Source organism: Amborella trichopoda, chromosome 3 (assembly GCF_054954075.1).
Source record: "Amborella trichopoda isolate Santa Cruz 75 chromosome 3, AtrichopodaSantaCruz75HAP2 v2.0, whole genome shotgun sequence".
NCBI classification, from domain to species: Eukaryota; Viridiplantae; Streptophyta; class Magnoliopsida; order Amborellales; family Amborellaceae; genus Amborella; species Amborella trichopoda.
Window position 1 is genome coordinate 9,170,374 of NC_142338.1, and position 14,848 is coordinate 9,185,221.

The following is a 14,848-nucleotide window of genomic DNA, read 5'->3' on the forward strand; positions in this document are numbered from 1 at the left end:
GTGGGTCACAAAGTCTGCTCGATGAGTCAAGGGGTCGCAATCTCAGTCTGTGGATTACAGGTCCTCCCCTAGAGATGAGTCAAGGTCACCACGACCTGATGCGACCACAACTCTATGGTGCATAGGGTATCTCTCGCATATGCATACGCTTCACCCAAAAGGTGGATAACTGGATTTTTCGAAAGATCTATCGATATGCATGCCGTGTGATGGATTATAGATGAGGTTTTGGTCTCCTTCTCTGTAGGCCTACCATCACATATAAGGGTCACACAGTCCTTCGGCTCACTCATATAGGCATAAGCTCTGACCTTATCAAGGGCTAACCCAAAAACCCTTTTCGGTTTATCCTTTATGCCCAGGTACTTTGGGTTTTCCAACCGACTGGTCTAGATCGTCAAGCACAGTCTGGTATCAGCAAACATCATTTTCTTAGCATGGTCCTCGAGGGACCACACTCCCACTGAGTTTATGTTTCACTATAATAAGAGTTTTTTATTACACACTCATAAAGTTTTTAAAGGCCACATAAACCCAACAAAAATATCTGGACTGCAATAGTTGACCTAACATACCTATACATCCATATGGCTTGATAATGAGTATATTAATTCTAGGTTCTATAGGGAAATTCTACCTTGTGGATGCCGGTTATAGAAATACGATAAGATCTTTGTACCCTTATCGTCATCTTGCTACCACTCAAACAATTTCCGTCGTAGCTTATCAAAGGCCCAAGACTACCAAGAAACTTTTCAATACGAGACTTTCGTCTTTAAGAAATGCCATTGAACATGCACTCGGTGTCTTGAAAAGTTGATTTCCAATCTTGAAAGTCGTTACTACATACCCATTGAAGGTGTTTTGAAAAGTTGATTTCCAATCTTGAAAGTCGTTCCAATCTTGAAAGTCGTTAATAACAGGCCCAGTGTCTCAACTCGGAACAAGTGGGTGGCTGGTCCGGGTCAAAAGATCCCCTGATTCCCTTGGTTTACACATTTTTAATTTTATCTTTTCACTACTGGCCCATCGTCTCAACTCGGAACTAGTGGGTGGCTGGTCCGGGTCAAAAGATCCCCTGATTCCCTTAGTTTCCACATTTTTATTTTTATCTTTTCACTACATGAAAACCCTAGAGAACTGGCGAGTTAGATTAAAACAGGCCGAGCCCTCTCGGTTTGGCTGATGACTAGTTCAGGTTTTAAAACACCTACATCTCTTAACTGTGCCCAAATTTATAACGCTCTAACTCATGGCAATGAACTTTGATAGGGACAACTTAAATGATTTTGGACCGAGTTGTACACAAGTTTCAACTCGTTCCAAAATCCGACACTAATTAAAGATTTTGAACCAAACTGCCATCTCTCTTCAAAGTCAAGTGAGGCGAGATGGATGTTGAATAATTAATGTGAAGTAGGTACTTTGATCATTTTCATATGCGATGTTCAAATTATTCAATTATTAATCTTTAATGGAAAAAGTTTATATGAAATTGACACCTTAAATTGTAGAACACCTCAAAACTCCATCGGAGTTGGCATTGGAAAACCATCTAATTGCTCATATTGACATCGAGATGTATGAATATAGAAAAAAAAAATATTTTAAGTCTAAAAAATATCACATCTTGCAATAAATTATCTGGACCATCTTTTTTCAAGATTTTCATATGTTTATAAATCTTCTTGATTTGGATCATTTTTGGAATTTAAAATTTTATAATTAAAGATGGAAATAGATTTTGGGGCAATACTAAAAACTTTCGACGCCAAAATTATATCTTATGACAAAGTTTGGAAGTGCACCTTATGATTGTTTAAGGTCGCAACCTTATGCAAACCTCGACCATCTTTAATTGCTTTCTAATTGTGGCCTTTCTACTAGGCTTTATGGTATGATATGAGCAAGCTATAAAATAGCCCCTTGGTTGGTTTCAAACTGTGGCCATTGCTTGGTTAAGTTAACTTGGCATAGTATGAAATCTGCAGGCTGGAAAAATGCAGTCAATTAGCTCACTTGGTACATGGCCAACTTTCCCCCAGTCACAATTGATTACCTTAATTAGCCAAGGCATTCTCCTCCCAACTACACTTAACAAGCTGAGGAATAATAATGCATCAAGCAATCAAGATACGTAGTAAAATGGTTTTTTTTCAAAAAAGCTAGAGGCCAAAAATTGGGTCTAAAATATATATCACCAAAAATTAAGTTAAAGAATCGTGAATATTTTGTATATGAGTAAAAAAAAAAAGAGTTTAAAAAAGCAGATATATATAAATATGACAAAAGATAAAATTTATGATTTACCATGTTATGGATATATTAAAGCCATTAAAAAATGGGAAAAAATTATATAGAGCCAAGGCTCTAAATAATCAAATTAGAGCCTACCTCAAAAATTTCACTAGAAGAGGTTTTTTTTTTTATGCCAAAATATCTTCAAATTGATCATCTCGACATCAAGATTCATAGGCATAAGAAAAAAGGGATTTCAAGTTTTGGAAATAGTATATTTTTTAATATATTTTTGGACCGTCAATTTTCAAAATTTTCAAATTTTCATAGATATATCGATCTATACTATTTTTTAAGCTTTAAACTTCATAAATAAAGATGAAAATATAGTTTAAGTCTATCACAATGATTTCCAGTATTGAAACCACATTTCTCGATACTATTTGAAGGTACGTTCTAATTTGATTGTTTAGAGCCTAGGCTCTATACAAACCACACCCTTAAAAAATAGTCTTATATCCTTACTATCATTTAGGGTAATACATGACAAATTTTTGTCAAAATTTTCATTAAATACAACAACAATATATATTGTTACAACAAAAAAACATACAATGGATTTATTAGGAGCATACAATGAAACAAAAACAACAAATACTAAGAATGGTGATTTAAGGAATAGGATTACTATTTGGAAAAATACACGACCCTAAGAATAGGATTGTAATTAAAAAAAAAAAAACCCCAAAGATCCAAAAATTGGAAAAAATATCCATCCAAAAGTATTGTGTTGTATATATCAATGAAATAACAAAAAAAATAATTCAAAAAGACAAAATTAATCAAACTTCTATAAATAAAAAACAAGCAATTTGAACCGCATCCTGAATTCTAACTAACTAAATCTTTAATTCTCAGCCACCTAAATCTTTAGTTGTGACTTAGTCTCTCTCTTGCGCTTCTATTAGATGCTCTTGGTATGTAATAAAAATTATTATTTTTCTTTGGGTTACTCCTCTAACTCTACCTATTTAACAATTGTTTTGAGAGATTATGTTTTTTCTATGAATACATTGTACATGTTTGTTTTTTTAAATAATTTATAATGGAATATATTAATAAAAATGATTGATGGAATTTTTTGTTAAATCATGATCCTTAATTTAATCCCACTTTTAATGTACTTATACAAACACCAAAATTCTCAAAGATATCAAATCAGTGAAGAGAATTGAAATTTCAATAAAGTTTAAAGGACTATAAAAAAAGTATTTTTTTAAGAACAAGCTTTCTATGTTTTTCCTACAGTATAAAACTTATATACTTCCCCTTATCCAACCATCCATTCTGAATAGAGGGCCAAGATTGTCCCAATCACAATGACACATCTCTACATTATTTTATTTTTAATTTTTTCTATAAACTATTTTAACACCAAAATTTGGATGTCTAATCCTTTATTAAACTTGCAGTAGAGAAAAATCTAAAAAAAAATAATATTTTCATTAAAATAAAATGACCAAAGTACCCCTAAAAGTTTAAAGGGGTATTTTGGTCATTATATTTTATCGAAAAATTATTTTTAATATTTTTTATAGGTGCACCCCAATGAGAAGATGGCACGTACCAAATTTCATGTTCATACAATTTGTATAAAAAACCTAAAAATAAAATACTTTGAGACGTTGGATCTAAGATCAAACGGTGAGTGGCTCTCTTGATCAAAATTGGACGGCTAGATAGTAGGGGAAGCATAGATCTTCTATGCTGTAGGGGAAGTATAGAAACCTTTCCTTTTTTTTAAAAGTCAAAATACATATTTATATGAGTTTCACTAAAAAATTTATTTTTTTAAAGATCTTTAAAAAACTCAAAGGTCCCAATGGATACAGAAAATGATTTTTTTTTTGTTTTTGGAAAAGTAGTATTTTGATCGTATACTAGCAGCCATAGTCCTAACTATGAAATAGAAAATCTTGAATACTAAATTCTTTGAGGTTCAAACTTAGAAATGCTAGACATGCAAAGAGAAAAGATAGAAACGTTAGTGAAGGAGTACACATTTGGTGAGGGTGGAAACTTCAATGGATTTGAGAAATCCGATCAATTGGATTCATACTGGGGAAGTTGTGGTGAATAGATCCAGAGAGGGAAAGTAATTCTAATAATAATAAAATAAAAACAATTGGGAAATAGGCGATTCCACGGGTCATAGGCGTTGGGTTCTTTATGAATTCATTTTAAAAAGAAGGGGAAAAGCGGCATTTTGAATGAATGTTTGCTCATTATTTTAGGGAAAGGTTTATAGAGAGCTGAGGCCTTAAAACAATTAAATTAGAGCCTACCTCCAAAAATTTAACCTAGAAGAGGTTGTTTTGATGCTCAAAATATCCTCAAATTGATCATCTGGATATCAAGATACATGGACATGAGAAAAAAATAGATTTCAAGTTTTGAAAATAGTGTATTTTGTAATGCATTTTTGGATGGTCAATTTTCAAGTTTTTAAGTTTACATATATCTATTTTTGGAACTTTTACTTTATAGATAAAGATGAAAAATATATTTTAAGGCTATTACAAAGATTTTTAATATTAAAACCACATTTCACGATACTATTTGAAAGTAGGCTCTATTTTGATTGTTTAGAGCCTAAGCTCTATACAAACCACACCCTTAGTTTTAAGGTACGGGGAACCATATGCATTTGACCGTGACGTCATCCCTAAGTGATATTGCACTTTATCATGCATGCATAGTGGCCCTCCCAAACAACGCCATTATATATATTTAGAGTTTAAAAAATATACCTCTATTTTGGGCTGGCAACGGCCCAGGCCGCATGTCCTGACCCGGTCAACATGGCCCTAAAAACTAGTTCCTGGGCCACAAAATGTGGCCCAAGGACCTCGCCCCTGTGGCCCGAGGGCAAGAGCCACAACAGGGCCGGCCCGATATTTTCTTTAGATTTTGTATTAGGGCTAACCCGGCTGAGCCTGACTAGGCTAAGGCCGGGCCTACGCCGTGGCCTCTTTGACCTGTTCAGGGCTCGGCCACACCAGACAGCCGTGCTAGGGCAGGTCATATAGGGACTAGGGCCAGTCTAGAGCCAAGGCTGGCCTGGCCCGTTGCCAGCCAGCCCTATTCCTATTAAGTGCACTCTCACCGAGTCCTGCACTTGTACAACAACCCCAAATACTTACTAGGCACGTTGCTCTTCTCCATAGGATTTCGGAACGTAAATGAAAACTGGCCACCCTTATTCATTCCTTGTTTCACATGAAATTCCATTCAATTCATCCCAATAAATTCACATCAAACAATAGTAGAGGAACGCAATACAAACCCTATATTTGAAACTTCTTTATGGAAAAAACTAAAATACTATAGTACCAGAGGGAGTCAACAAAACTGATCAATACCCAGGCAAAATTCAACTCCTATGAAAAGGACCATACTAAGATATATAACTACTCTATATTAAGTTGGCATCAAACTAATGAATAATAAATCCAAAATTCAACTCCCATGAAAAGGACCACAACAATAAAGATAAGTAACTTTATCATCCTAGGAGGTTGGTGGTCTCTTTTAAGTGGCAATTATAATAAGCTTTTCTATGAATTTGTTTCGAGGACTTCATACATGTCTGTTGTTTATTATTCACTATTGTTAGCTTGTTTCATCAATTGTTTTCTATGCTTTTGTTACCTTTTTTATTGCAATTGATAATTGTTTCTGATTCATTTTTTAATTCTTTTCAAACTCTGGTTGCACAACCCACAAGGAACATAATCCTACGAGGAACCATCCATACATTATTTTTTTCCTTTTTCATCTTTTCACATTTTCACTTGTTCAACAGTTGACTCATATAAAATAAATGTTGGTTAACAGAAATATCATGTGAAACTTCATTCTAACCCATAGTTGCAGGATGTTTTCCCTTGGTGTTGTAAGGGCACATCACGCCATTGCTTAGTTGTGGTCAATGTTCTCTAATCTAAACCCTGTTTCAATTTGAACTAAGTATATATAGAATGAAATCCAAACAGATCTAAATGCTATATATCTCGAAAAGAAAGCCTTAACGATTAGTGCATGACCTGAAAAACCATGCAAATCCAACACCTTATAGCTTCAATTATAATCTTGATATCACACTTTCTCTGTGGTTGGGCTTGCACTCCAAATGAAAGAAGGGCTTTACTAAGCCTCAAAGCTGGGCTGACAGATCATCATGGTCGCCTATCTTCATGGCAAGGGAATGAAGATTGTTGTACATGGAAAGGAATTGGGTGTGCCAGGAAATCCAATGCGACCCATGTCCCCATGCTAAACCTTCGAAATCCTAATCCCCAACACCTTTTTCGTAGCTCAAATGGGAAGATCCTCGCCCTTACTAGTGATTCTTGGAGCCTGAATGGTAACATCTCTCCTTTAATCTTCTCCGACGTCAGATACATGGGAGTACCTTGATCTTAGTTGGAATGATTTTCACAAATCTAAGATACCAGAGCAGTTGGGGAATCTCCATGGCCTCAAAGACCTAAATTTATGGAATGCCAAGTTTTCAGGAGCAATTCCAAACAAATTGAGTAATTTATCGGCCTTGCAAACCCTTGATCTCTCTTGTTCTTCTCGCATTCCAGAGAGTTCATCAATTTCAGTGAACGTGTCGACCAACAAGATAATTCATGATAACCCTTATTCTTATTTCTCTTCTGGTTTGCTTAATAGTCATCAGTTGTCATGGTTTGAAAGGCTAAATGATCTTAGGGTCCTTATACTAGATGGAGTTGACCTTTCCATTGCATCATCTGCAAAACAAAATGATTGGGCCAAACCCTTGACATTTCTATCCAAACTTGAATTCTTGAATCTTTCTTACTGTGGAATATCTGGTTCATTTCCTATTAATAATCTTCTCAATCTCACATCTCTTGCTGCATTAGTCCTTGATTTCAACTATTTTTCCTCCACCATCCCTCATCACTTGTGAATCTCACTTCACTGTCCTTAGATATTACAAATTCTCGTCTTACCGGCTATACACCCCATCTTTCTTGGATAGAATGGCTTTATGCTGGTGGTAACAGGGACCTCTCCATAAATCTTCCTCACTTCTCTCTGGTGAAACTATCTCTATCAAACAACAACATTCAAGGACGCATTCCTCCATACCTTATCAACCTCTCAAACTTAGATTACATAGATCTCTCCTATAATAGCTTAATGGGAACCATACCTTTGTCTCTTTCTAATATAGGAAAATTGCAATTCTTAAACTCGTATCAAAATAAGTTTGAAGGCCAAATTTCAGAGACTTTATGTGATCACTTCTCTTTAGAAATATTAGAGCTGAGACTGAACAAATTGAGTGGAAGAAATGCTAGATGCATTGGAAACCTCTCAAAGCTAGACACTTTTGAGGTCTCTTTCAACTCCTTCAAAGGCACAGTTTCTCTTCCATCCCTTTTTGCCAATGCCAGTCCCAGAACAGTCGGTCTCTATTTTAGTGGTTTATCTGTTAGTTTACATCATATGGAGCCAACATCCTTTCGGCCAATGAATTTGTGGTTAGCTTCATGCAATTTACAAGGAAAAATTCCAGACTTCATATCTAAACTGAAAAATATCCAAGTGTTATTTTTGCAGAATAATAAGCTGAGTGGGACCATTCTTTCCTGGTTATGGAAACTCCCAAGGTTGTCCACTTTGGATCTCTCTAATAACAATCTCTATGGAACCCTTTGTTATGGGCTCGACTTGCTGAACGAGTTTGACGTTGTTGTTCATTCAAAGTGTTTACGTCAAAATCCTGGGCTAGATTTCTCAACTCGTGAGATACCCATTTGTTGGTATTTTTACCTATTTTGGGAGGAACATTTTACCCAAGATAGAGTATAAGAAGAGATTTACGAGAGAGACGATTAGTAGTTTCTTTGAGGGAAACTAAACCTCTTGAAGTGCTGGACACAAGATATTGATAATTATCCCCTTTCTCCCCATTACAATGAGATATTTATAGCCCCCTACTAACCCTCTACCACCTCCCTAATTATTCTACCCACAATCCCTATATAATAGGAATGTGACCGATTACAATAACTGCCCTCACGTATCATGGAGACCCCATTAGAACCGTCTACCACAACTTCTAACATTAAGCAACAAACTCCCAAATACAAGTAAACAATACTACCTAAACAACAGCTGCGCGTGCTTAGCACGAGACTTTATTGAAAAATAAACTAAGCCTGGGAACGTAACATTCCCTCCCTCTAAAAATCCCCCTTGTCCTCAAGGGTATTTTCAGGAAACCTTAACTTAAGCGTCTTCAGATTCTCCCACGTGGCTTTAGAAGGTGTGAGACCCGTCCAGTGCACCAGGACTTCCTCTTGATGCTTCCGAATGCGACGGACGAGAATTGCTTGCGACTAAGGTACCATGCCGTCTCCTCCTTCCTGAACAATTGGCAAATCTTTTTGAACCACCGTTGTCGTTCCAACCTCCTCTTTTAGGTAAGACACATGAAACATGGGATGGATTTTTGAACCATTGGGCAACAAGAGTTTGTAGGCCACCTACGCTATCTTTTGGATCACTTCAAACAGTCCATAGTATCGTGGTGAGCGCTTGAGATTTCTTCGAAGGGCAACCAAAACTTGGCAATAGGGCTGAAGGCGTAGATACTCTAAATCCCCCACATTGAAGTTCTTCTCAGTTCGGTGAATATCGTAGGCTTTCTTCATTCGGTTCTGGGACAGTTGCAACTGTTCGCGTAGTTGCTTGCGAACTTGGTCCCGATCTTGAAGTTCCCAATCAATTGACTCCACTCGAGTTGTACCAGGAATGTAAGACAATAACGTGGGTGGAGCACGCCCATAGACCACCTCGTAGGGAGTCTTCTTTGTGGTAGTGTGCAGGCTGGTATTATAGCAGTACTCAGCCCACGCAATCCAACAAGCCCACTCCTTGGGCCTGTCACTTGAAAAGCACCCGAAGTACATTTCAATTGTACGATGCACCACCTTCGTCTGACCATCGCTCTGGGGGTGATAGGCTTATGAGTAGTTGAAAGCGGTGCCCTGCAAGTTAAAGAGTTCTTTCCAAAAAACACTTGTAAACACTGGCTCTCTATCACAAACAATGGACTTAGGCATTCCATATAATTTAAAAACATGATTAAAAAATATTTGAGCCACCGATGTTGCTGTACAGGGATGGGAGATTGGAATGAAATGGACAGCTTTGGATAGGCGGTCCACAACCACGAAAATAGTAGTTTTACCATTTGAGTTCGGAAGGCCATCAATGAAGTCCATGGACAAATCAGTCCATACCTGTTGGGAAATTGGGAGTGGTTGGAGGAGACGTGTTTTCCCATTTCTGATGCTGGCATGTATCACATTGTCAAATATGATCACGGATTTCCCTTCTCATTCCACTCTAGTAAAAAACGGACTTTATTGGATGGAGAGTTTTGTGGAACCCCTCGTGTGTGTTGGAATGGAACTCTTCCGTAATGGTAGGGATTAAAGGAGATCCGACCAGCAAGAAAATTATACTTTTAAAGAATAAAACTCCTTCTTTGTAGCTCCATGGACCAACGCCTCTCCTTGTTCCACTCGTGTCACTAAGTCCTGCATTTTGGGATTTTCCTTCACCTCTTTTTTAATTGGCTTGAGACAACGTGGGACCGGCACAGATAATGCAAAGTTTTCATCCCTTTCTTCCACCTGAGACAACGCATCAACCACCAAGTTTTCCTTCCCTTTCTTGTACTCAATTACGAAATCAAAGCCCATGAGCTACATTAACCACCTTTGCTGCGCTGGTGTGGTGATCCTTTATTCCCATAGGTAATTTAGGCTCTGGTGATTGGTCATTAAGATGAACTGTTGCCCAAGTAAATATTGCCGCCACTTCTGTACTGCAAGAACCAAAGCCAACATTTCTTTTTCATAAGTGGATAAAAACAAATTTCTACCATGTAAAGCTTGGCTATAGAACGCTATGGGTCGCTTCTCTTGCATCAACCCCTCCGATCCCAGCTCCGGAAGCGTCACATTCAGCGATGAATTTTTTTGAAAAATCAGGCAGGGTGAGCACTGGGGCTAGCATCATTGTCATTTTCAACTGCTTGAGCGATCCCTCGAACTGCGGTTCCCACTTGAAACTATCTTTTTTTAACATATTGGTTAATGGGGCAGCAATTTTACCGTAATTTTGAATGAATTTTTGATAATATCCTATTAATCCCGGAAATCCACGGAGAGCTTTTAACGTTGAGGGCTTGGGCTAGTTGGTCATGGCTATAATTTTTTCTGGATCCACGGCCACGACATTTTGACTGATGAGGTGCCCCAAATACTTCACTTCCTGTTGCCCAAAAGCTCACTTTTCTTTTTTTACAAATAACTGGTTAGCCCGTAAAATAGATAGTGCAAGACCAATATGCTTCAAATGGTCTTCCCAATTCTTGCTATAAATCAAAATGTCGTTAAAAAACACCAATATGAATTTTCGTAGGTAATTTTTGAAAACATTGTTCATCAAAGATTGAAAAGTAGAAGGGGCGTTCATTAACCTGAAAGGCATTTCCAAAAATTCGTAACAGCCATGGTGGGTGCGAAATGACGTCTTCTTAACATCTTCTGGTTGCATGCGAATTTGGTGGTACCCTGACCAAAGATCAAGCTTTGTGAAAAAGGAGGCCCCATGCAATTCATCCAGAAGTTCGTCAATATTGGGTATGGGAAATTTGTCCGTTACTGTTTGCTGATTTATAGCCCTATAGTCAACGCACATCCTCCACGAGTTGTCATGTTTTTTTTACCAACAGCACCGGTGAAGAATAGAGGTTATTGCTAGGTTTTATCACCCCAGATTTCAATAGCTCGGTCACCATCTTTTCTATCTAAGCTTTCTGATAATATGGGTACCTGTAGGACCGTATAGAAACATGATTGCTTCCATCTTTCAAGGGGATTCGGTGGTTGTGTGCTCTCTTAGGGGGTAGCCCTTGTGGTTACTTGAAAACGTCCTCAAACGAGAGTAACATCTTGCTAAGTTGGCTATTAGAAAATTGAGGAGAAAATTCGGGTGTAGAATTACCTGGCATGCCTTCCATAAAAAGTGAATATATCTGCAACAAGATTCCTTTTCCCCTTTTTTTGATGTCCTTGCTAATCTCATCCATATGTACCACCTTATTATCAACTGATTTCAATCCTTGTAATGAGACTTCTTTCCTATTCAAAGTAAATGCCATCCATAATTTGGAAAAATCCCATATGATTGGGCATAACGTGCTCAGCCACTGCGCTCCGAGAACCGCGTTACAGATAGAGATCCACCACTAGAGGGATTCCTTGCAGCATCATGCATACAGCCTTGCAGCGTCCAGAACTAGAAAGCTTTTCACCATTGGTAACAACCACTTCAAACTTTCCGTTACTGCTAGGATTTAGGCCCATTTTCTGTGCAATAGCATTATTCAAAAAATTATGCATAGAACCAGAGTCAATTAGAAAAGTTACCCTTTGTTGGCCCAAACTTCCTTGAACATGCATGTTCTGTGGAGCTTTTGCCCCGTAAATGGCGTTGAAGAAGATTTCAAGTACTTCGTCTGCCATGTTTGTCTACGCCTCTGCTTCCTCTTCTTCGTTTGGCCAGCTCCCTTCAATGAATAATAGCTTCTTGCAACGATGGCTAGGGCTAAACTCTTCATTGCAATTGAAGCAAAGTCCCTTTGCACGCCGTTCGCTGAGTTCTATCGGAGACAACCTTTTAATTGGCATAAAAGACCCACTCGAGCTAGACTGGTTGGTGCCGGTTTTCCTTGGTTTGTTAGGCATTGCCTTCTTGGTGTTCAGTTGGCAATGCTCATAAAGGTGGGTGAGTCCTATTGCCGCAGTCAAAGTTGCCGGTTGACAAGCCTGCATATCCATCTTAATGCTTTCTTTGAGCCCGCTTATGAAACACCCCACTTGTTGTAATGGTGTTAATCGTCCTGTCCGTATCAACAGAATCTCAAATTGAGTCTGATATTCTCATACAGACCCAGTTTGCAGCAGCTTTGTGAGATCACCAAAAAAATCCTAGAATTGGGTTGGGCCGTAACGTGCATGGACGCTACTTTTGAAGTCATCCCAAGAGGCAATCCCACCCTCTTCCTTCATTAGCTGGTACCATAGCTGAGCATCACCTTCTAAGTTGAATGACGCAAGAGGAACTCGATCCTCTTCCGGTGTATGATGAAATTCGAAGAACATGTCGGCTCTACATACCCATCTAGTGGGGTCTTCTTCCCCATTGAACTTGGGAAAGTCCGATTTGACCATTCGCAGAAGGTAGGTTCCAACGGACCCCGAGCTGCCATTCGAAAATGGTCCCATATGCGTCTTCCCTGTATGGGACGATTCACCATTTTCGCGGTTGTTCCTTGCTTGATCAAGGCCAGCATTGATCGCGGCGAACATCTGCTGCATGGAGTCCATCATGTCCTTAAAGCTTCGCTTCTGCTCTGCCTTCAAGCTCCCTATCTCGGACTCCAAACGTTCAATGTGTTGATCCGCCATGCCTGGCTCTGATACCAAATTATTATGGGTTCTACTTGCTGAGCAAGTTTGACGTTGTTGTTCGTTCAAAGTGTTTACGTCAAAATCCTGAGCTAGATATCTCAACTCGTAAGACACCCTTTTATTTTTACTTTTACCTATTTTGGGAGGAACGTTTTACCCAAGATAGAGTATAAGAAGAGATTTACGAGAGAGACAATTAGTAGTTTCTTCGAGGGAAACTAAACCTCCTGAAGTGCTGGGCACAAGATATTGATAATTATCCCCTTTCTCCACATTACAATAAGATATTTATAGCCCTCTACTAACCCCTCTACCACCTCTCTGCCCACAATCCCTATATAATAGGAATGTGACCCCTTACAATAACTAACTACACGTATCATGGAGACCCCATTAGAAACCATCTACCACAACTCCTAACATTAAGCAACAAATTCCTAAATAGAAGTAAACAATACTACCTAAACAACAGCTGCTCGTGCTAAACACGATACTTTATTGAAAAATAAACTAAACCTGGAAACGTAACACCCTTCCATTTTCTTTCAGTCTTGCAATATCATACATGCATTCAGGTGTCAACCTTGCAAATAATAGGCTTCATGGAAACGTTCTATTACCTTCTCATAACATAGAAATTTTTTATCTATCCCACAATAATTTTAATGGTTCGATCTCAATCACTCCTCATAACATTGAAATCCCTTTGTCATTAAACAATGGCATAATGAGCCTAAACTTATCACAAAAACTTTTCAGTGGCACCATACCCTCAGCTTTAGGAAATTGCACCTCCCTCATTGCTTTAAACCTTGCAGACAACAATTTGATAGGAGGGGTTCCTGTTGAACTTGGAAATGCAAAGAAACTTAAAGCACTTCATGTGGACAACAATTATCTAAATTGGTCATTCCCAAAAGTTATCCAAGAGCTAAACGGTATGGAGTTTTTGAACTTGGGATACAATTTCTTCAATAGGATTATCCCTCCATTTATGGGCAATCTCTCGGACTTATGCGCCGTCCTGTTAACATCAAATGATTTTAGTGGAAGTATCCCAACTAAGATTACCGGATTGCACCGGCTCCAGTTTTTGGACTTATCAAACAATAAACTGGAGGGAACCATTCCATCTAAGCTCAATAATTTTGAAACTCTAATAAAACAAACACCAACACTTCTTATAGGGTACTTGATTGATCTTGTATTTTTGAACCTAAACATGGAGTTCTCCACAAAGGGAATGCGTCTGAATTTGATTAAAGTATACTCATATCACACGGGAATGGACCCATCCAATAATGACCTTGATGGTGCAATCCCTGAACAGATGGGGTAGTTACAAGAATTATACATGTTAACCTTTCACGAAATAACTTGGTTGGACAAATTCCTGAGAGTATAGAGAACCTCACTAATCTAGAATCCCTAGACCTTAGCCAGAACCAATTATCTGGGCAAATCCCTAATGCTCTCATCAAAATTGACTCTCTAGGGTGGATGAATGTGTCTTATAATAGGCTTAGTGGGAAAATACCATCCTCTCCTCATTTTGACACACTGACATTGGATCCTTTTGTTTTTTCTGGGAATCCTCTCTTGTGTGGGGGATCAACAGGGAAGAGTTGCAGCATTTATCAAGGAGGAGCTGGGAGGAGCACATGGTTTTGGTATATTTGACTGGCCTTTGGGAAGTTTTTGTTGTTTTGGCTCTCAAAAAGGAATGGAGAGTGAAGTATTGGGATATAGCAGAGGAGATGGTGGAGAGGACCATGAGTTGTTTTGGTCATCAGCAGGCAATGCCAAGGGAAAACATTCACACAGGCCTTTAACCTGTCAATTGAGAGCATTGTAGAAGTTGTTATTTATTTACTTTATACTACTAAATTTTGTGGTGTTGTAGATCTTTCTTTTTCTTTTTCCCTATGTAATACTGGTTGTAAATGATTAAATATCCTAAATACTGGTTGCTAATGTTATCCTAAATGATTAAATACTGGTTGCTAATGTTATCCTAAATG

General features: G+C 38.2%; 1 pseudogene; it reads left to right on the plus strand.

Annotated features, from left to right (window-relative positions):
* The first annotated feature begins 6,354 nt into the window (after positions 1 to 6,354).
* Positions 6,355 to 14,689, plus strand: LOC148782723 (uncharacterized; annotated as a pseudogene).
* Positions 14,690 to 14,848: the final 159 nt, after the last annotated feature.